The sequence below is a fragment of the Pleurodeles waltl genome, chromosome 5, assembly GCF_031143425.1.
Source record: "Pleurodeles waltl isolate 20211129_DDA chromosome 5, aPleWal1.hap1.20221129, whole genome shotgun sequence".
Classification (NCBI taxonomy): Eukaryota; Metazoa; Chordata; class Amphibia; order Caudata; family Salamandridae; genus Pleurodeles; species Pleurodeles waltl.
This window is the reverse complement of record NC_090444.1, coordinates 856,150,200-856,174,131: the sequence shown is the minus strand read 5'-3', so window position 1 is coordinate 856,174,131 and position 23,932 is coordinate 856,150,200.

Here is a 23,932-nt window from a genome sequence, read left to right as displayed (position 1 = left end):
GCCACAGAACCTCCAGTCATGTGACATCTGACTTGGAGGGACCTAGTGGACCGGAGGATGAGGAGAGTGCCATGGAGGCTACAGGATCCACATCATTATCTTCAGGTTATTCCTTCAGTGTACACTCCCTGTTCCTCCCCACCCAGTTGGCAATGCCTGCTCACTCAAGAGGGTGGATGTCTCCTTCACCCCAGGCACCTCACTCCCTGACCCCCTTAACCATTGTTGCCCTGAGTGAGGAGGCTATTGACTGCCTGAGGAGTATCTCTGTGGGTCAGACTGCCATTCTGAATGCCAGATGCAGGGCAGCCAGCTCTTCCCCATCCAATTTCCTTATTCCTCTACCTGTCCCAAGCGCACAGATATATCCACACTCACTCACCTCAAAATACACTAGAGGCACATATAAACACAAGCACCACAAGACACACCAGCACACAAGCACTCAAAAATCACTCACACCTACCACAACACCCACCATTCCCACAGACACCACCCCACCCCCACTGACCCACACACAACACCCACTGTATCCACAGACATTGCCTCAATACCCACAGACCCACAAACCACACACAGTAAACCCACAGGCACCACCACAATACTCACAGACACAGCTACCACAAACCACACCCCCAGACACCACCCCACCACCTCCAGACACAGTCACCATATACACCATAACCCCAGACACCACCCTAGCACCCACAAATACAGCTACCACTCCCACATTACCCAGCACCTCTACCTCACATCCCCCAACAAACGCAAATGCCCACACTCACCCAAACCCAAGCATGCCTCGGACATACACACACCAGCAGCATCAACACCTACAGCCAACACAACCAGTTTATCAACATCCCAACCCCTAATCTCTTCTGAGGTCCCTACCCATTTTCCCCCAAAATTTCCTTGTTGACTTTGCTCTTATCCCTTTGAACCCTACCCCTCCCAAAACCAAAAAGAACCACCCACATCCTGACCCATCCCTTCCACATCCAAGTCCTCCCCTGACACCAGCCATACCCCTCAGACCCTGAACAAGAAGCCCACCCCTTCAAAAGCTAAGCCCTCCCCTACCAAAGTTAAATCCACCCCTCCCAAAGTGAAGCCCATCCCTCCGAACCCAAACTCACCCATCCCAAATCCGACCCCCACCCCACCCAAGGATGATCCCTAGGGTGCCTGCATGCCCACTTGATGTCTCTTCCTGTGGAGGTTCTTTGGCAGTGATCAGCGTCAAGCTGATGCACAGCACTGTGCAGAGACTATCTAATAGACTGGAAAATGGCCTCTATTTCTCACTACTCTTGAGTTAATAAACACAAGGTGTTTTTTTTGGGTACACATTTATCTTGCATTACTTTTTTACCTTTTTGCTGCTTTTGAGTATATCTCATCATCATAAAACTTCATTTCGGCATCCAGTGCCATAAAAGTCGCATAGCGCCACAATAAATAATGGGTTAGAATTCATAAAATAGGTTGGGTTTAAATAAATACGAAAAATTTTAAAAAAATCCACACCCTTGGAGGGAGTTACATTTTTTTATTTTTATAGCATGTTTTTATCAATTTTTCCAAGAAAACAGAGCAATGTGTTACATACATGTGTATCAATGACAGGATGTTGGTGGTTTACGTAATTCTTGTAGATTGCACAAATTAAAATAAACAAACAACTAAGAACACCTCGTACACTTCCAGGTCCGAACCATCTGATCAGTATGTTTAAGTTATTGCCCACTCCGGCGACTAGCGCATTTGAGTGTGGGGAGGTCCCGCAGTCGCTCAGGGTGGGTCCTATCTTCCGCTCGGGGGGGGAGGGAATGCGCCAGTGGTTGGAGTGCAAGCGTCTGGCGGTCAGGCATATCGTCTCGTGGGCGCTGCTTAAGGTATGTACTCATGGGGTTTTAGTGCGTTGTCGGTGGGGGTGAGGTGTTTTTAATGGAGGTGCATGCATCCCCTAGTAGAGTGCTGTGTTGTGGGCGAGTTTGTGTGTTTAGCCGCCGAGGTATTCACAGCAATTCACAGTTCATGGGGGTCTCTCGTCATTTTTTGCCTCTAGCTTAGACACTAACGTGCTCCAACTTTTGCAACCCGTGTGTCGCAATCCCCCTCGTGCCAGGGTCGTTAGCACCTGGTGCTCAGCGCGGGCCCATCGCAGTGTGAGGGTGAGCCAGGCTTTCAAGTCGGGTGTGTTAGGGGCTTTCCAGTTCATGGCTATTAGTCTCTTGTACATTACATAAGCTAGATCCACAAACCTGTGTATATGTTTGTATTTTTTCGCCCTTGTCCTGAGGCCAAGTAGGCAGGACTTGGGACTCACGACCAGGTCAAGACCCGTCATTTCTGCTAATGTTGTGACCACCCTGGCCCATTATTTTTGTATCTGTGGGCATTCCCAGACCATGTGGTAGAACTGTGCCTCCGGTGTTTTGCATCTGGGGCAGACGGGGTCCGTCCCAGGGAACATGCGTTTGATCCTGGCCGGAGCTAAATATTTTTGGTGTATGTAGTTAAACTGTGTGTATCGGAATCTGGGGTTCCTTGAGACCTCGCGAGTATGGCTCATGGCTTTTGGCCATTCTGCAGGCAGGCAGTACGGCATTCCACCTCTCCCAGGTCTTTAGCAAATTGGGTTCCAGGGGCTTATTCAGGAGTTTATACATGTTTGATACTGCTTTTATTTGGGTGTCGCAGCTCAGCATATGGTGCAATGTAGGAGAGGTGTCTGGTTCCAGTTCTCCGGCCGCCCATGCTTTTCTGATTGCGTGACATATAGCATGATAGGCCAGGAATTGCCCGAGCCCACTGCTGTGAGGGCTTAAATAAGAAAAATAATAATGCACGAAATGCAGTACAATAAGAAGAATATGGCATAACACAGTTCCATGATACAGTACTGGGGCAAAGATAGACATGTATAACTACAAAGACTTGGGGCTAGACTGTCTTAGTCGATTTCCTTCTGGTACACCACATTCCCCGGAGAAATTTGGCAACTTCAATGGCAATGGGCGGACTGGAGTCTGATTTTAAGATTCTCATGGACACAGCATGATCTCGGGTCCCAAGCCGTTTGCAAGTTGGCATGAGCCATTTCCTTCGTTGATGAGCGTAGCATGGACAAACGAAGAAGACATGGGCAGTTGACTTCTGATACAGGGTACAGCAGGGGCATAAGTTGTTGCTTGGGGCCTTGTTTTGCCATCTACTGGTAAAGGTTTCAAGAGGGAGGGAACCAAATCTGAACTTCATATAGAGCTTCCTATCGGTCACATCTAAAATGCAGTCCAGGTAAGGTTCTAGCGACCAGGTAGATTTGAAGTACAGAAACTCGTTGGATAGACCCCCTAGTGAGAGCGAGCCAGATATGGACTGGGATACCCACTCCCAATAACAGGACTTCACTCTTTCTTTGGTCGGTGGTGGCCCTGTGTGTGGAATATTCCAAGAGTTTCCCATCCCAATGGCAATCAATGCTGACTTAACTGAGTGGCTCCACCTGATCTTGTTGGAGGTATCCATAGAGCAAACTCACCCAAACGCAGTGGCATAGGGGGAAAGTTCGGGAGTTGCCATGATTCTCCTCCAGAACAGAAAAGGCCTAAGACCAGCTGTAGCGCCTAGAGGTTTGCGGGCCAGATCCATGTGCAGAGGAAGGAGCGGGGTGCTTGGGGGCAGAGAGGTGAGTTTTCTCATAAATATGTTCTCTATACGTGTGAGTTCCCTTACATCCTCGAAGCCCCAGAGTTCAGCCCCGTATAGAGCTGCACTAACAGACTTCATGTTATAAATGTAGAGAGCAGCAGCTATTGATCGTGATGATGAGGCATGCTGCTCCCTTAAAAGGACACGCACTAACTGGCTGAATTTTAATTATGTGGAGTTGATATGGGCTTCCCAGGACATTGAGTGTGATAGTTCGATCCCCAGGTAATCAAAGGTGTTCTAGTTTCGACCCACCTAGGAAAAGGTTCCCCCTATGTGACCTGTGGGGGTTCATGACCATGAACTTGGGTTTAGAGGTGTTTATTTCTAGGCCTTTCGTAGTGCAGATGTAATTGAATCAATTCAACGAGGATTGGAGGCCCATCAGAGTTTTGGATACTATCAGGGTATCATCTGCAAACAAAAGTGTTGTGATCTTTTCGTTGCCTAGGGCTGGTGCATCAGAGGGCATGTGCCAAATGTTATCTTCTTCCCTGAATTCACCTATATAGTCCAGACCAAGAGGATCAAAGGTGGTATTAAAGTCCCCCACTACAATAAGGGCATGTTTGGAGGGTCTTTCGCCCAGTTGGTCTCTAGGGACTGCATGGTCACAGAGCGGTTGGTCCCCCTTGTCCCCCTGGCATAGATGTTAAAAATGTCAGTGGCAGTGGGCCCTGTTGCCTTGAGGCTAATACCAAGGATGTCAGGGGTGTTGGTGGGTATCAGTTTCACTACACACTGTAGTGGGATTTTTACCCAAATTAGGAGACCCCCCGATGTGCGGCCCGCCTTGCTGGGAGCGGCGGGTATGTGGTAGGTTGCATAGCTGGGTTTATGGGCAGGTTCAATTAGCCAGGTCTCCTGGAAGATACATATGTCGTATTGGTTGATGAAAAGGTTCCAGTGCGGCAACGGAAGCTTGGATTTTATGCCTGCCACATTCCATGAGACAATCTTTACTTTCTGGCCGCCGGTCGGGGAGTTGGGTAGCGGGAGCAGGTTTACCTGGAAATCTGAGGTGACTAGTGTGGTGACTTTTGGGGAAGCAGTAGAGACCATCCTATGTGTCTGGTCAGCGACGACCGCTGCATGACTGTCGGTGCGGGCACGATTGTTATGGCTTATGCCACTATCAGGTATCACATGGGGGGGCTGCACCTCAATCTCAGATTGTCAATCAATCATGGAACAGACAGTGTCTTGGTCTAGAGCCACTAGGGAGGGTGGCACACAAAGTGAAGTGGGTGGCTCGAGTTTAAACTGAATGGTGGACTCACCCGTGGGGTTAGTTCTTTGGTCTAAAGCTGCTAAGTCGTGGGCTAGCTGCCCGTTTACTAGGAGGAGCTTGATACAATCGGACAGTGAGCTCTGGGACCGGTGTTGTCTGGCCCTAAGAATATCTATAGGAAAGTACCATCTTGCCTGGCATGTTACCCCCATTTTTACTTGTGTGTCAGTTTGTTTTTGCCTGTGTCACTGGGATCCTGCTAGTCAGGACCTCAGTGCTCAAAGTTTGTGGCCTATATGTGTTCCCTGTGTGGTGCCTAACTGTATCACTGAGGCTCTGCTAACCAGAACCTCAGTGTTTATGCTCTCTCTGCTTTTAAAATTGTCACTGCAGGCTAGTAACCATTTTCACCAATTCTGATTGGCACACTGGAACACCCTTATAATTCCCTAGTATATAGTATCTAGGTACCCAGGGTATTGGCGTTCCAGGAGATCCCTATGGGCTGCAGCATTTCTTTTGCCACCCATAGGGAGCTCAGACAATTCTTACACAGGACTGCCACTGCAGCCTGAGTGAAATAACGTCCACGTTATTTCACAGACATTTTACACTGCACTTAAGTAATTTATAAGTCACCTATATGTCTAACCCTCACCTAGTGAAGGTTGGGTGCAAAGTTACTAAGTGTGAGGGCACCCTGGCACTAGCCAAGGTGCCCCCACATTGTACAGGGCAATTTCCCCGGACTTTGTGAGTGCGGGGATGTAGGAAAGTACCATCTTGCCTGACATGTTACCCCCATTTTTACTGTATGTATGTTTGTTTTTGCCTGTCTCACTGGAATCCTGCTTGCCAGGACCCCACTGCTCATAAGGTGTGCCCTGTATGTGTTCCCTGTGTGGTGCCTAACTGAATCACTGAGGCTCTGCTAATCAGAACCCCAGTACTCATTCTGGTATTGGGGGGACAATTCCATCCATCCCAGGGCTCCAGCATAGAGTCCGGGTACTGCCAAACTAACTCTCTGGGGTTTTCTCTGCAGCTACCGCTGCTGCCAACCCTCAGAAAGGTGTTTGCCACCCTAAGGCCTGGGCAGCCCAGTCCCAGGAAGGCAGAACTAAGGATTTCCTCTGAGAGAGGGTGTTACACCCTCTCCCTTTGGAACGAGGTGTGAAGGGCCTGAGAGGAGTAGCCTCTCCTGGCCTCTGGAAATGCTTTGAAGGACACAGATGGTGCCCTCCTTGCATACGCCAGTCTACACCGGTTCAGGGATACCCCCAGCCCTGCTCTGGCACGAAACTGGACAAAGGAAAGGGGAGTGACCACTCTCCTGACCAGCACCTCCCAAGGGGAGGTGTCCAGAGCTCCTCCACTGTGTCCCAGACCTCTGCCATCTTGGATGCAGAGGTGTGAGGGCACAATGGACACCTCTGAGTGGCCAGTGCCAGCAGGTGATGTCAGAGACCCCTCCTGATGGGTGCTTACCTTTCTCTGTAGCCAATCCTCCTCTGAGGGCTATTTAGTGAATCTCATGTGGGTTTCTCGTCAGATAACGAACGCAAGAGCTCACCAGAGTTCCTCTGCACTTCTCTCTTCAGCTTCTGCCAAGGATCGACCGCTGACTGCTCCAGGACGCCTGCAAAACCGCAACAAAGTAGCAAGAAGACTACCAGCAGCATTGTAGCACCTCATCCTGCCGGCTTTCTTGACTGTTTCCTGGTGGTGTATGCTCTGAGGGCTGTCTGCCTTCACCCTGCACTGGAAGCCAAGAAGAAATCTCCTGTGGGTCGATGGAATCTAGCCCCTGCCAACGCAGGCACCAAACTTCTGCATCACCAGTCCTCTGAGTCCTCTCTCATCTTGACGAACTTGGTCCCTGGAACACAGGAGCTGGATCCAAGTGTCACCGACAGTCCAGTGGCCCTTCTGTCCAAATTTGGTGGAGGTAAGTCCTTGCCTCTCCACACCAGACAGTAATCCTGTGTACTGCGTGAACTGCAGCTGCTAGGGCTTCTGTGCACTTTTGCAAGCCTTCCTTTGTGCACAGCCTAGCCCAGGTCCCAAGCACTCCGTCCTACATTGCCCAACCCGCTGAGTTGGACTCCAACTTTGTGGGACCCTCCTATGTTGTGCTGGGTTGACCGCCATGCTCAGATCTTCTGAATGCCTGTTCAGGTGCTTCTGCGGGTGCTGCCTGCTTCTGCGTGGGCTCTCTGTACTGCTGAGCACCCTGTCTGTCTCCTCCTCCAAGTGGCGACCTCCTGGTCCTTCCTGGGTCTTGGCAGCACCCAAAACCTTCAACCATGACTCTGGCAGCTAGCAAGACTTGTTTGCGGTCTTTCTGCATGGAAAAAAACTCTGCATCCTCCAGCACGCTGTGGGACATCTTCTGACCAAAGGAGAAGTTCCTGGCACCTTCCGTTGTTGCAGAATCTTCGGATTCTTCCACCCTGAGGCTGCCCTTTTGCACCTTCATTCGGGGTTTAGTGGGATCCTGCCCCCCCGGATACTTGTGTGACTCTTGGACTTGGTCCTCTTCCTTTGCAGGTCCTCGGGTACAGGAATCTGTCTTCAGTGCTTTGCAGTCAGTTGTTACCTTTGCAGAATCCCCTATCTCGACGTTACTGTCTTTCTGGGGTAGTAGGGTAACTTTACTCCTACTTTTCAGGGTCTTGGGGTGGGGTATCTTGGATACCCTTAGTGTTTTCTTACACTCCCAGTGACCCTCTACACTTGGCCAGGGGTCCCTACGTGGTTCCCATTCCACTTCCTTAGTATATGGTTTGTGTTGCCCCTAGGCCTATTGCATCCTATTGTATTCTGCAGTGTTTGCACTACTTTTCTAACTGTTTACTTACCGGATTTTGGTTTGTGTGTATATTTTGTGTATTTTACTTACCTCCTAAGGGAGTATATCCTCTGATGTGTCTTTGGCACATTGTCACTAAAATAAAGTCCTTTTATTTTTAGTAATTCTGAGTATTGTGATTCTTATGAAATAGTGCTATATGATGCATTAGGCGGTGTGTGCCCCTCCCCATGCCTTGGTGGCTAGCATTATAACTGGTAGTGCAGTGCATAGTGCATAGGGCTGTTCCCTGTGTGTGAGGGTGGTATGTACGCCAACGGTGGTGTTGGTGCAGCCACAGACCCAGTGCATCCTTTGTCTCTCGCCCCCCTTTTTGTTTTGTCTCCCTGTCCTTATGTGCATTAGCATCATCTGTCGGAGGAGCAGAGGCACTGGGGATGGAGGGAGCTGCATCCCACAACACCCAGGAGGCAGAGTCCACCGACGTTGAGGGCACCATTGGAATGGAGGGCGAGGAGAGCACCACGGCGGAGACTGGAGGGGACAGTTGGGACACAGATACCTCCTCCGATGGAAGCTCCCTGGTGGTGGAGGACACCTCTGCGTCTGCCCCAGCTACAGGTACAGCCGCCAACCCCCGTACCAGCACCACCCTCCCAGCAGCCCCTTAGCGAGTTGCCCGTGCTCGCTCACCCAGGAGGGTGGGCATCTCCTTCGCCCTAGGCACCTCCGGCCCTGCCCCAGTTAGCCCTGCTGCCTTGAGTGAGGAGGCTATTGATCTCCTGAGATCCATTTCTGTATGGCAGTCAACCATTGTGAGAGGCTCGGGCGAGAGTGAGAACTAGGCGTCGGAGTCGGCAGCCCTGCATTCATTTTTCAAGATTAATCTGTGATGATAACCTTTTTGCTGGTGTTTCCAGGCACGTTGAGTGGAAACCGCCCTTTCAACCAGCAGCAGAGGGAGCTTGTTAAAACACTGAGCATTGTTAGACATTTCACGGGATTTTAGTCAAAATGCCAGTCATTCGCAATCTCTTTGGTTATTCAAAATTAGACTAATGTGATGTGAAGGTCTCGTAGGCTTGTGCTTCACCGCTAAAGTCGAAGCTTTATTTCAGCTGCTGTTCTCGACCGCGCTGAGAGGAAAAAGTACAAACACAGCGAGTGTCATGGGTGTAACCGCCTTGTGAGGTGAGTGAGCGATGCCACCGCCTCTGTAAAGTAAACAAACCAATCTCCCTCAAGAGGACCTTGTGGCATTCAGGGGACGGGGCCAGACAAACCAGCTAGCGCTACAAAGCACTGCCAGCCCCCGTTTCGTGGGGCGCGCACGGGCCGCGCCTGAGCAAAGCCTGGGCAAGGGCGGGCCTGTCCGTGCCCGTCAGCGGCAGGAAGAGACAGGGCGTGGCCCACCCTCTTGGCTTTCTGATTTTCCACCAGAAATTTCCTCGCTGTGCCGATAACATTTATATTTTGAGCACTGTGAAGCTATATTTGATTTTTAGTGGGATGGGGAAAAGGAAAGCCAGTGGTAATCACACTGGGCAGGGAGGGACTAGGAAACTACCCAGACATTCAGCTGAGAATTGTACATTGGATCAAATTGATGATCTAATTGAGGAAGTGGAGAGTTTATTAGCCCCCAAGTCTACCAAGTCTGCAAAGAGGGGTGCTGTTGTTGCAACAAAGGACATAAAGGGGGTCATTCCGACCCTGGCGGTCAGTGTTAAAGCGGCGGCCAACCCGCCAACAGGCTGGCGGTCCAAAAAATGGAATTCTGACCCTGGCGGGAACCGCCAACACAGGCCGCCGCTTTAACACTCCGACCGCCACGCGGCACAAACAAACAGCGCGGCGGTCACCGCCAACAGCCAGGCGGCAGACAATGTACCGCCCACCCTATCACGACTCACCAATCCGCCACCTTTTCCGGGGCGGGAGCCCCGCCGATAAAAACACGGCGGAAAAAGACATTTCAAATGGAAAACGCTCACCTCGACACACTCCACGCGGAATCGGGACAGCATGGAACCGGAACTCCACATCCTCCCAGCCATTGCCTTCCTGCTCTTCTTGCAGGATCACGAACGTCGCCGCAGACGACAACGGTGAGTACTGCACCTACGACACAGGGGAGGGGGGAGGAGGAAAGGTTACGGGCACACACATACGCCACACACCCACCCCCACCCTCACCCCCACAGAAATACCTACACAACAATGCAGATTAAAAAGTCAGAGTTACACCCCCAAACCCCCAAAACAAAAATGCAAAGACAAAAGGCAATGATTGTAAAAATAGAACTATATTATAGCAATAATTAAGTATAGCGAACTTAGCAATATATAAAGAATTAATACACCTCTAGAACTCCATATATACAAGTAGCAAAAGTCCGGCACAGTATTGCAAAGTTCAAATGTCCGTGGGCCAATGTGCAGCAACACATGGGCAAAGTCCACACACGAGATCGAGTCCATTGGAGAGAACACTGCTGGGGCATCACAAAAATAAAATACAGGCACCTCAGAGGGAAGGGAAGGGGGGGCACCTCAGCCACATGAGTCCACGACGCCAGATCCACGAAGGGCCTCCATGCCCACTGTGCCATCCTGGGGGGTGCAAAGCCACAGTCCATCAGGTGGATTACAGAGTCCACTGGTCATGGAGGAGGCATGGTGGGCAGAGTGCCTCGTGAAGCCCTGCCCAACACAGATCCGGGCCTGCCAATGGGCCAGCGGTGCTTGAGATGAGGGCCCAGCGGAGCGGTGCTTGACAGGAGGGCCCAGCGGAGCAGTGCTTAAGATGAGGGCCCAGCGGAGCGGTGCTTGACAGGAGGGCCCAGCGGAGCGGTGCTTGACAGGAGGGCCCAGCGGAGCGGTGCTTGAGATGAGGGCCCAGCGGAGCGGTGCTTGACAGGAGGGCCCAGCGGAGCGGTGCTTGAGATGAGGGCCCAGAGGAGCGGTGCTTGACAGGAGGGCCCAGCGGAGCGGTGCTTGAGATGAGGGCCCAGCGGAGCGGTGCTTGACAGGAGGGCCCAGCGGAGCGGTGCTTGACATGAGGGCCCAGCGGAGCGGTGCTTGACAGGAGGGCCCAGCGGAGCGGTGCTTGAGATGAGGGCCCAGCGGAGCGGTGCTTGACAGGAGGGCCCAGCGGAGCGGTGCTTGACAGGAGGGCCCAGCGGAGCGGTGCTTGAGATGAGGGCCCAGCGGAGCGGTGCTTGAGACGAGGGCCCAGCGGAGCGGTGCTTGACAGGAGGGGCCCTGTTCAGCGGTGCCCTGTTCAGCGGTGCTTCTCACAGCGGCCCCTGGTCAGCGGTGCTTCTCACAGCGGCCCCTGGTCAGCGGTGCTCCTCACGGCGGGGCCCAGTTCAGCGGTGCCTGTCTTGGCGGGGCCCTGTTCAGCGGTGCTTCTCACAGTGGCCCCTGGTCAGCGGTGCTCCTCACGGCGGGGCCCTGTTCAGCGGTGCCTGTCTTGGCGGGGCCCTGTTCAGCGGTGCTTCTCACGGCGGGGCCCTGTTCAGCGGTGCCTGTCTTGGCGGGGCCCTGTTCAGCGGTGCTTCTCACAGCGGCACCTGGTCAGCGGTGCTCCTCACGGCGGGGCCCTGTTCAGCGGTGCTTCTCACGGCGGGGCCCTGTTCAGCGGTGCTTCTCACGGCGGGGCCCTGTTCAGCGGTGCCTGTCTTGGCGGGGCCCTGTTCAGCGGTGCTTCCCACAGCGGGGCCCTGTTCAGCGGTGCCTGTCTTGGCGGGGCCCTGTTCAGTGGTGCTTCTCACAGCGGCCCCTGGTCAGCGGTGCTCCTCACGGCGGGGCCCTGTTCAGCGGTGCCTGTCTTGGCGGGGCCTTGTTCAGCGGTGCTTCTCACGGCGGGGCCCTGTTCAGCAGTGCCTGTCTTGGCGGGGCCCTGTTCAGCGGTGCTTCCCACGGCGGGGCCCTGTTCAGCGGTGCCTGTCTTGGCGGGGCCCTGTTCAGCGGTGCTTCTCACAGCGGCCCCTGGTCAGCGGTGCTCCTCACGGCGGGGCCCTGTTCAGCGGTGCTCCTCACGGCGGGGCCCTGTTCAGCAGTGCTTCTCACAGTGGCCCCTGGTCAGCGGTGCCTGTCTTGTGTTTCGAGTGAACCACACCTGGCCAATGCTTCCCGCTCAGTCAGCATCGGACCTTTCCGTTGCGGGGCCCTCCTGTGATGGAGTCCTGGGGCCCTGGGTCTCCTCCGATACCCCCGGAATGGGGCTGGTGGGGTCCTCATGGTCAGGTCGGCTGCTCCCTGCCTTTTGCGCTTTGCTGCCCTTGCCCTCCTTGGCAGACTCTCCGTGGCCTTTGGCTCCCTTACACGATGTGGCAGCTGACGGTGCAAGGCTACCCTCCTTGGGGGCAGGCGTATCAGGCCTGTCGTGCCTGCCCTTCAGTTTTTTGCTCCTCTTCCCAGGGGGGGGGCTGGCTGTGCCTTTGCTGCTGGCTGATGTCCCTGCCCAAGGAGAGGGCGGACTCCAAAAACCAGGCACGACGTTCTTGGGAGTTGCTGGGCTGGTGGTGGCTGAGGTGTTTTTGGAACTCTTACGAGATGGAGGGGGTGGGTCAGGTGAGGAAAAGAGGTTCGCTTTAGAGAGGAATAGTTTTTTAGGAGCAATGGGAAGGGTAGCTGGAGTGGGTATGGGAGTGGAGGAAGAGGATGTGGTTGTAGGAGAGTCAAGTCTGGTGTCTTTGGGTGCAGGTGCTAGGGATGGAGGCTGTCGTGAGGTGGATGGCTGTTGGTTGGGTGCCTGCCTGCGTTTGTGTGGTTTGGAAGCGGGGGTGACAGACACACTGGGAGAGGACACAGGGGACGTGTACATGGCAGTGGGGGTGGTGACAGCACGGGTGCGGACTGGTCTGGAGGGTGTGCTGGTGATGGGTGTACTGGCTGATGGTGGTGTGCATGCAGGTGTGAGTGTAGACGTCACAGGGAGGGAGGAGGGAGACGAGGAGGTGGGGGACACAGAGGAGGTAGTGGCTGTTGGCATGTCTGCATCTGTATGTTGCTTGGGTGAATGCTTGTGTGTTCTGTGGTGCTTATGTCTGGATGAGCTTCCCTTGGGTGTTGAGGTGTGTGCAGGCTGGTCTGTAGGTGTGGATGGGATAGGCAGAGGAACAGGGGAGTGGGACTGGGTGGAGGGAGTTAGAAGAGGGAGGCTGGAGACAGGGACAATCGCTGCCGTCAGTGCTGAGGCCAGAGCGTTGAACGATCGCTGCTGGGCAGCCTGACCCGAATGAAGGCCCTCCAGGTATGCATTGCTTTGATGCACCTCCCTCTCCACACCCTGGATGGCATTCAAAAGGGTAGACTGCCCAACAATGATGGTCCTCAGGAGGTCAATGACCTCCTCACTGAGGGCAGCAGGGGTGACTGGGGCAGGGCCGGAGGTGCCTGGGGCGAAGGAGATGGCCGCCTTCCTGGCCGTGCGGGCACGGGCCGAAGGCCGAGGGGCTGCTGGGAGGGCGGAGCTGGTGCGCTGGGTGGCGGCTGTACCTGTAGTATCGGTGGGCACGGATGTTGCCGCCGCCGCAAGGGAGCTCCCATCCGAGGACGTGTCGGTGTCACTGACGTCTGCACGGGTCCCCGTGGTGGAGCCCCCCTCGCCCTCCGTCTCACTGGTCATGTCGGAGTCCGTTGCATGGCCCTCAGGGGCCATGTGAGATGCAGCTCCCTCTTGCGCCGATGCCACTTCTCCTCCGCCTGATGATGCTAATGCACACATTCACAGAAAAACAAAGAAAATGGGGGGGGGTGGAGAAATAAAGACAAGTTGAGTGCATGCATTGGGGACACCGTTGGCGGAGAGGACAGACACAGAAGCCCCCTGCACTACGCTGCGCACTTGGGGTACACTACTCATTCACTGGGACATGCCCTACAAGCCTATGGGCGACAACTGCCCACACAGAATACACAGGTCCATGAATAGCGTTACTAGGCACCCTACAGAGGTGGGGGGCGGGGGCACAAGACCATACCTCACGGAGGGGCCTAGCCTACAGAAATCGCCCTGGCCTAGGGATACCCACAGCCCTCCTCCCCCACCCAGGCACCTCCACTGCGCGCAAATATAGCTGAATGTGCTGGTACTCACCCCCTTGTGTCTGCTGTGATGTCCTCAAGCGCCCATCTAAATCGGGGTAGGCCACCGCCAGGATCCGGGACATCAGGGGGGTCAAGGTACGACTGGCACCCCTCCTAGGTTGGGAGGCCATCCCCAGCAGAGCCTCGGCGGTCTTCCTGCTCCCGCGGCGGATGTCCTCCCACCTCTTGCGGCAGTGGGTGCCCCGTCTGTTGTGGACCCCCAGGGCCCGGACGTCCTTGGCGATGGCACGCCAAATATCGATCTTCTGATGGGCGCTGACCTATGTGACATGTACAGGGGGGGAAAAGAAACATCATCACTTTTCTGCATGCTCGATGTGAGTGGCCCCCCCCTCCCCAAACTTGCCATGTGGCACATGCTCTCATCTGTCGTGCCATGCATTCGTAATTCGCTCCCCTCCCCTCCATCGTACATCCACCCCACTCATCACAGGCATTGCCCACTATGCATTGGCCCCCGTGTACTCACCTGTTGGTCTGGAGGACCGTAGAGTAGCGCATACTGGGGGAGGACCCCGTCCACGAGCTTCTCCAACTCTTCGGACCTGAAGGCGGGGGCCCTTTCCCCAGTCGCAGCAGCCATTGTCACTTCCAGACCGAGGTCACAGCAGCACTTGCAGTATAGGTCCTCTCCTGTGGATGCTCAGGTCTCGTGTGATTAAGCAGAGAGAAAATGGCGGTCACGCCCGCAGCGGTGCGTACCGCGGCGGTGCGTACCGCGACCGCCGGCGCACATCGTCATTGGCTCCTGAAACCCATAGGGTTCAATGTTAACCAATGCTGCTTTGCGCCGCGGTCTTGGACCGCCTACCGCCACGGTGTGCCACGCCTGCGCAATGACCTCACTTCACATTGTCACACTTCACAGGTCAGGCAGCCGCCATTTCAAGGGCCCACATGGCTTAATTCCTACTGCGTCACACATGGCTAGGCCTTGCATCGACACTCATACAAGCCATTCAATCCAGAGAGATTCGTGTACTGTGCAGGCTGTGTGAACTTACCTGTGGGTTGATTGACTCTGTGCTCCATGTTGTCCTTCCTAGGCACCGTCCGCTGGGACTTGCGAGGAGACGGAGGAATGTTCCCGTGTACAGACCGCTGGTGGACCTGTCGACAATGGAAGAACGACATGTCATACTCACCTACAGACTCAACAGTGCCACTATACAGGAACTGTGTGCCCAGCTGGAGCCAGACCTGATGTCACCCATCCGCCAACCCACAGGGATTCCGCCTCTAGTGCAGGTGCTGTCAGTCCTCCATTTTTTGGCTAGTGGATCATTTCAAACTACAGTGGCCATTTCATCTGGGATGTCTCAGCCTATGTTTTCAAGGGTATTGTCCAGAGTGTTGTCTGCCCTGATGAAATACATGCGGAGCTACATCATTTTCCCTGAGGTGGGTGACTTGCCTACAGTGAAGGGTGATTTCTATGCCCTTGGACACATTCCCAATGTCATTGGTGCCATTGATGGTACCCATGTGGCTTTGGTCCCCCCAAAAGACAATGAACAGGTGTACAGGAACCGAAAAAGTTATCATTCGATGAATGTCCAGGTGGTCTGTTTGGCTGACCAGTACATCTCCCATTTAAATGCCAAGTTCCCAGGGTCAGTGCATGACGCGTACATCATGCGAAATAGCAGCATCCCTTATGTGATGGAACAGCTACAGAGACAGCGTGTGTGGCTAATTGGTGACTCTGGTTACCCCAACCTGCCTTGGCTATTGACCCCAGTGAGGAATCCCAGGACAAGGGCAGAGGAACGGTACAATGAGGCCCATGGGCGTACTAGGAGGGTGATCGAGCGGACCTTCGGCCTCCTGAAGGCCAGGTTTAGGTGCCTGCATATGACAGGTGGATCCCTAATGTACTCACCAAAGAAGGTGTGTCATATCATCGTGGCCTGCTGCATGCTTCACAACCTGGCTTTGCGACGCCAGGTGCCTTTCCTGCAGGAGGATGGTCCAGATGGTGGTGTTGCGGCCGCTGTGGAGCCTGCGGAGAGTGAAGAGGAGGAAGACGAAGAGGACGACACAGACAACAGGGACAGAGTGATACTGCAGTATTTCCAGTAACACACAGGTAAGAATCTACTCCTGCATTTTATTATATCTGTAACAGTACTGGCTCTCTACTGTCTGACCTTTCCCCCCAATGTATGGTAACTTAGTTGTGAATTTGCCTTCCTATTTCAGTGATCTGGTCCCCACGGAGTGCCCTCTGGTTTATTTCCCCATGGACTACCGCTGTGTGACACTGGTATGTTGTCATCACCATGTAATTGGACATTTTTGGTTGGTTATATCGAATACATTTGGTTTAAAAAAATAAATAGCAGACTCCAGATGGTTTTTGGGCAATAATTGTGTTTATTGAAGTGCAAAAATTGGTGTATAGTTCAAAAAGGGTGATGGGTGATGGTGGAGGCATGTCCATGGCAGAGTCCACACTCTCGTTCGCACAGGTGCATTGTCCATATGCCTGTGGAAGGTGGAGCAGGGGCAGTTCAAGGTTGGACAGGGTGAACAAGTGGGACAGTGGGATGACATCCGGGGGGATCCGTGCATGGCGGGGGTCTTGACATCCTACTCTGTCTTCTTCCTAGATCTCAGGCCTTTCTTGCGGGGTGGTTCTTGTTCTGCAGGGGGTGGGGTCCGGGTGGCCCGTTGCTGTTGTGTCGGGGCCTCCTGACCACTAGCGCCGGCAGAGGTGGTGGGCTGTTCTTCCTCCATGCTAGTGGCAGGGGCCGTTTGGGGGGCCACATGGTCCCGCAATGTGGTGACAATCTGGTTGAGTGCCACCACGATTGTACCCATTGCGGAACTGATGCTGCGCAGTTCTTCCCGGAACCCCATGTACTGGGCCTCCTGCATGGCCTGGATCTCCTGTAACCTGGCCAGGACCGTCGCCATCGTCTCTTGGGAGTGGTGGTACGCTCCCATGATGGTGGTGAGGGCCTCTTGGACAGTGGGTTCCCTAGGCCTGTCCTCCCTCTGTCGCAAAGCAGCCCTCCCAGTTCCCCTTTGTTCCTGGGCCTCTGTCCCCTGGACGGTGTGCCCACTACCACTGCCCCCAGGTCCCTGTTGTTGTTGGGGTGGTGGGTTGCCCTGGGTGCCCTGTAGTGGTAGACACACCGCTGCTTGACCTGTCCTGGAGACAGAGGCATGGGCCCGCTGGGTGGGTGCTGTGCTGGGGTTTCCAGAGGGGGGTAGGTCTGCTGTGGCCTGTGGCTGCCTGATGGGAACCGACTGTCTAGAGGTCCCCGATGGTCCGGGCTGGTCATCAGGTTCTAGGTCGACAGAGCTGCTGTCATCACTGGGGGCCTGTTCTGGGGGTGGGATGGACATTTCTGGACCCTCCTGGCCGGTGTGTTGACGTTCGGGCCCTGCAGGGGTAAAAGAGTATGGTTATTGCTTCTGTGTGTGCCATGGCGTGCGATTTGTGGGTGCCCTTGTCCCCCAGTGCTGGCATTCCCTTGTGGGAGGAGTTGTGAGGGTGGTTTGGGGGGGGGGGATGGGTATGTGCAGTGGTCATGCTTAGGTGATGGGTGTCCATGGTTTGTGTTGGCATTCAGGGGTTGGTGTTGGTTTGGGTGGGTTGTGCTGGTGAGACATTAGCAGGGAGGATATGTGCTGGGGGGTTGGGGGTGAGGGTGGGGGTGTGGGTTGGCATGCTGGTGGTTGGGGGGGATGAAGTAGTTGAGATTAGACTTACCAGAGTCCATTCCTCCGCCTACTCCAGCGAGGCCCTCAGGATGCAGGATGTTCAAGACCTCTTGCTCCCATGCTGTGAATTCGGGTGGAGTGGGTGGGGGTCCGCCGCCAGTCTTCTACACAGCGATGTTGTGTCTTGACACCATCGTCCGCACCTTCCCCCGTAGGTCGTTCCAGCGCTTTCCGATGTCTTCCCGATTTCTGGGATGCTGTCCCACAGCGTTGACCCTGTCGACGATCCTTTGCCATAGCTCCGCCTTCCTGGCTATTGTGGTGTGCTGCACCTGTGTGCCGAAGAGCTGGGGCTCTACCCTAATTATTTCCTCCACCATGACCCTGAGTTCTTGGTCCGAGAACCTGGGGTGTCTTTGGGGTGCCATTGGGTGGTGTGGATGAGGTGTGGGGTGGTGTTTGTGGTGATGAGTGTGGTGGTGTGTGGTGTTTTGTGCGTAGATGTAGTGTGGGGGATGATGTTGGGTTCCTGTGTGTGTTGTGGTTTGCGTTCCCTGTGCTCTCTCTCTGTGTATTGCACCTTGTCTCTGAATTTCGATTTGTGGGGGTTTGTGGGTGATGTGGGTGTGTGTTTTATATCGTATTGATTGAGTGGGAGTGGTGTTTGTATGTGTATCAGGTGTGTGTTTTTGTAATTGTCCAATGTGGCAGTGTTTTGTAGATATGTGTGTATTTTGAGTGCAGCGGTGTGTACCGCCAATGGGATACCGCGGTTGAAAGACCGCCGTGTGGATTCGTGGGTCGGAATGGCATGGGTGTATTTCTGTTGGCGTGACAGTGGAGGTTTGGTCATCTCCAGTTTATCGCTGACCGCTGATGTGGCGGCCTTCAGTGGAGGTCGGGTTTTTGGCGGTTTGGCAGTTGTGGGTCAGAATGACCCTGGCGGGTTACCGCGGCCGCAGCGGTGTTATGGTGGTCTTCTGACCGGCAGTAGCTGCCTTTTACCGCCAGGGTCAGAATGACCCCCAAAGTCCTTTTTCACCCGCGCAAGTAGGGACTCTCAGGTAAAATCCCCAAGGAGGCCCCATCTAGAGTCCATCATACCTGTAACTCCTGCCTTGCCTAGAGATCTTCTCCAAGTGGGGGTACCCACCCCGCAAGGGGTTAAAGCACCTCCATAGGGTGTTTTATTCGTTTTACACCACTTGCGCCCCTGTTGATTACCAGCAATGATGGGGACACATCTAAGGGACCCGAGGAGATATTAAACCATCCAGGTAATTGGGGGGAAGACCCTGTCGGTACCCAGTTAATAAAATTAAGGGATAAGATCATGAATTTAAGGGAATACATGACAACTTTGAGTCGCATGATACACGAGAAATTGGATGGCATAACTGCCATGATTGGGAACATAAGGAAAGCCCCCCTTGGGCCTGAGCTTAACCTCCTAGACTCACAAACCCAGTTAAGTGAAACCCCCATTTTAGGGAAGTGTAAGGAAAAGAGAGCCGTTATGGCCCCACATCTTAACCACGAGAAAGGTTGTTTAGCGCTTGTTGCGGTCAATACAAGATCAAGTTAAATCACTACAATGAGAGGGGTAATGCAAGAGGTGTACACAAAAGAGTACCCTGAATTTAGGAATAGGGACTCCCTATGGAAACCTCTGCAGTCCCAAACCACTCTTATGCAGTACAATATATATTTGATAAATATCCCAAAGCTAAACCATGGCCACAAAGAATAAGGGGATTCAATTAAAATTAAAGTGACCCACTGGATTAGGGAAGTAAAGAAATGAAGATCAGTTATACGTGAAGACATAACTAATGTCCAGGGACATTCAAGTGAAGATCTTGAAACTGATTTTATAGGGCTGAAATTGAACAGCCAGTCTCTAGTAAAGGGACTGTTAGCTCTCGAGCAAAGATCAAGACCTGGTACTCAGTCCCAAGTCAGCCTCCCCCAAATGAATCCCCCCCTCAATTGCCAATTCCTTTTGTAGAGAAAGCTTAAGCACAACACTTCTCCCAAGTACACATAGTTCTGACCGGGGTCCAAGGAGTGCAACTTCAAGTGTGGATTGACTCAAAGTATAGATTCGAATAGACGCACCAGCGTATATCAATCAACATCTGTATGGCTTTGTACTTCCCAAATTTCATTTTCTACGAATGTAAATTTGTCAAGTTTCGGTTTAGGCTATTTCTCTTTGGAAGAAACTATCCTGGCCCTCCAAACACTGCGCAAGGGAGGGGCTCCAGGCCTTGATGGTGTTCCAGGCGATTTGTGTTTATCCCGAACTGGAACTTGGTCTCTGTACTTAAACACCTTAGCAATGCGATTCTGAGGGGTGGTGTGTTCCCCCCCCTACATGGCAAGGAGCAATAATAGTCCCCATTTATAAAAAGGGGGCTAGGGAATTACCAGCCAATTATAGACCAATAAGCCTAATTTATGTGAGCCAGAAGATATTTTGTAAGCAGGTTCTGACTAGACCGCATACATGGATTGAGGATTTTCAGGTCCTTTAGGACTTTCAGGCAGGATTCAGGAAAGGGGTTAGCACAATAGATCAGGTATTTAGATTTAAACTCCTTTGCTGGAAATATCGAACTTAAATAAGGACCACCTGTATGTTGCTTTTATTGATCTAAAGACTGCATTTGATTTGGTCCCTCTGGATTTGTTATGGAATGTCTTGGAGTCTTATAATCTCAATAGTAAATTACTGATAAAACACCTCCATGAGGGAACCTATGCCCAGGTACGGTGGTCACAGGGTGGCGACTTGACAGCCACTATTCCCATTGCAAAAGGGGTCAGACAGGGGTGTGTATTGGCTCCTACCCTGTTTAGCCTCTACATCAATGGCGTAGTAGACCAGCTGGTGCAATGTACCATGATGCCCCCAAGCTAGCAGGATCCCCGGTTCCTATCCTTATGTTTGCACACAACACCCACTGATGTCAAGAACTCCATTGGGCCTCCAAAATGAATTAGATGCTTTTGCTAGGTTCTACGAGAAGGAGAAGAGGGGCCTTGAAATCAATGCAGACAAGACCAAGTTCATGGCTTTTAACCCGCATAAGACCTTTAGGGGGAAAATGATTATTGGTGGCCAATTTATAGAACGAGTCAGCCAATTTGACTACCTGGGGATCAGACTTCTTTCGGACGATCAACAATTGTCGGCACAAATTGAAAAGAGTGTCTGTCCTCCGGCAGAGGTCAGCAGTGATAGGAAGGAAAATCAAAAACTCAATGGAAGGGCAAATTTTGCCGGCTATCACTGTATATAAGGCTGCAGCAGTGGCAGCTACAACTTATGGTGCTGAGCTCTGGGGCCATTGTAACTCTAGGAACCTGACATTGGTTGAAAATTGATTTATACATTTCTTGTTGCGCTTGCCGATGAGAACACCTCTTATCCACCTTAGATTTGACTTAGCACTTAACAAGATTCATAATGAAATTGCTTTCAGACCACGTATGTATTGGGTGTGCCTTTGGTCTTCTGATTATTTGGCTCCCTACCAAGCATCTGTGGCAGAGCTACTAGCTCTCGATGGCGCATTGTCAATTCCTTGGTTTAAATACGTTAGAAATATGTGTTACCATAATAAAATGGAGGAGTTGTGGAGAGTTCCTAGCGATTTAACCAAGGAAGTGACGCCATGCATAAAGCGATGTTATTGGGAGATGGTTTTGATGCAGATATGGTCTAGCCAAGGGCAAGGTAGTAGGACAGTACAGTTTTTAGATCATAAATGCTCCCCAAAGTTTGAAATTTATATGGATAACGTAAAACCACCTTACATTAAAAGTCTTTTTTATCAAATTCAGACTAGGGACCTTGCCGTTAAGATCGTTTACCTCAAGGTGGAACAAGGCTGATTGCATCTCGGGTTTTTGCTACTTCTGCCCAATGCAACCTGAGACCCTGGCACATTTTGTTTTCTTTTGCCCCAGATACTCGATTCCTAGAAGGAAGTGGATCATTCCCCAAGGTAGATTGCTCGGGATAAGAAATTACAGGGTATCTCTTCGCATGTTGACAAGTGATACAAGTGATAAGGTAGTTTTTGCAGGTGTGAGGTATCTTCAATGTGCATGGGCTGTAAGATCTAGAGAAATCCCACTTTATTGACTTGTTAATTTGCAAAGACACCTGGTCGATTCTTGATTAATTAAGAGGATCTAGGTAGATAGGCTTTTAATTGTGTAACATTATTGAGTTTTATTAATCGGTTTTAGTTTTAATGTATATATATTTATATTACTTTTATTGTTTTAGGATTTGGTTGGGAAATTAACTGTATGACACTTTATTTCCATCCGAGCCTTTTTACGATTAATGTCTGTATGTATTTATACTTTTTAAAAATAAAATTTATTCGGATGCTTTTATGGCTTTTAGCCGAAATAAAGATTTACTTACCAAAAAAAAAAAAAAAATCCAGGGGCTGGCAGCCCAGATGCAACAGACTAAAGCATTCCTGGAGGGCATTCATACAGGCTTCGTGGCCCAACAAAGATCATCCAGCCTCCTCTCTGATGACAGCCATTGTCCCTGTTTCCACCCTCCCCCCTCCAACTTCCTCTTCCCAATCCCATTCCCCTCAACCCCAACCTATCCCAAGCACACAGGCAGACGAGCATGCACACAAGACAACACACAACAGTGGCACAGGCAAACACAAGCACCACACATCATCCCACAGACACTCACACAAACACCATTCAGATGCAGACATACCAACATCCACAATTTCCACTGTCTTCCCCTCCTCTTCCTCCTCCACTTCCCTCCCAGTTCAATCTACACTCACACCTGCATGCACTACATCCTCATCCACTACCAGCATCACCACCACACCTAGCAGAACACACACCTCACTGGCAGACACCTCCACAACAACCATGCACACGTCCCTGGTGTGCTCTCCCACTGTATCTGTCACCCCACTCCCAAGGTACAGAAACAGAAGCACTCAGACACCCAACAGCCATCAACCTCACAACAGCATCCAGCACATGCACCTGCACCCAAACACAGCAGACAGACACCTCCAACAACCATTCCCTCTTCCTCCACTCCCAAACCTTCTCCCTATCCCCACCCCAATGTCCCTAAGAAGTTTTTCCTCTCCACCTTTGACGTCTTCCCTACCCCTCCCCTCTCCGTCCTTCACGTCTGGCCAGGGTGGCAAAAACCCAGGCAAGCACCTCAGCCACCCAGTCCACGGGCCCAGTCGTCTCCACACCCACTTGTGGTGGGAAAGGATCCAGGGCACATGTTCAGAGGTTGAAGGAGCCTGCACCAGGCAGCCTCAAGGTAGTGGTGCTTGCCCCAGCTGCTGCCAGGAAGGGCAAGGAGACAGCCCCAACTGTTGCCAGGGAGGGCAAGGAGACAGCCCCAGCTGCTGCCAGGAAGGGCAAGGAGACAGCTGCAGCCGCTGCCAGGAAGGGCAAGGAGCCAGCACCAGCAGGCAGGAAGGACAAGGGGCCTGGTGCAGGGACTCAGACGGAGCCCCCACCACCAACCATGGTTGTGCAGCCATCCGAGGAGGCTACAGGGGATGGGCTGGAGTCTCCCCCCACCAGCAACAGTAGCACCACCACAAGTGGGCAGCCAACCGAGGCTGCAGGGAATGGGCTGGAGCTTCCCCCCACCCCCACCAGCAGCAGCAGCACCACAACCAGCAGCAGCAGCAGCACCACCACCACCACCACCAGTGGGCAGCCATCCGAGGCTGCAGGGGATGGGCTGGACCTTCCCCCCACCACCACCAGCAGCAACAACACCACCACCGGGCAGCCATCCAAGGCTGCAGGGGATGGGCTGGAGCTTTCCCCACCACCACCAGCAACAGCACCACTACCACCACTGAGCAGCCATCACCGCTAGTGGACAGTATGTAGTCCTGCCTCCATGGGCTGCTGTGCGGCCTGGCCCCTGCACGTCTAGTGGTTATGACACCCACCTGTGAGACTGTGACCTTGCACTCCCCAGGATCAAGAGCACAGGGCACGATGCCCCCTCCTGAACCAGTGGGTAAGACACTCACCAACCCCAGCCTCGCCAGGATCAAAAGCACAGGGCACAATGCCCTCTCCAGAACCAGTGGGTAAGACACCCACTTGAGAGACTGTGGCCTTGCACTCCCCAGTACCAAGCACAGGGCATGTTGCCCCCTCCTGAACCAGTTCAAACTGATGCCTCTGCGGTGTTCTCTCCGTGTTGGTGCAGGTGGCAAGTGGGGCCTTGGACTTTTATAGAGTATTTCTACTGTGTTGATATTATTACACTCACTTTAGCACATTCCTGTTGTCCTTGCATTATTCCTCAGGGGTATCGGGTAAATATGTTTTAGTAC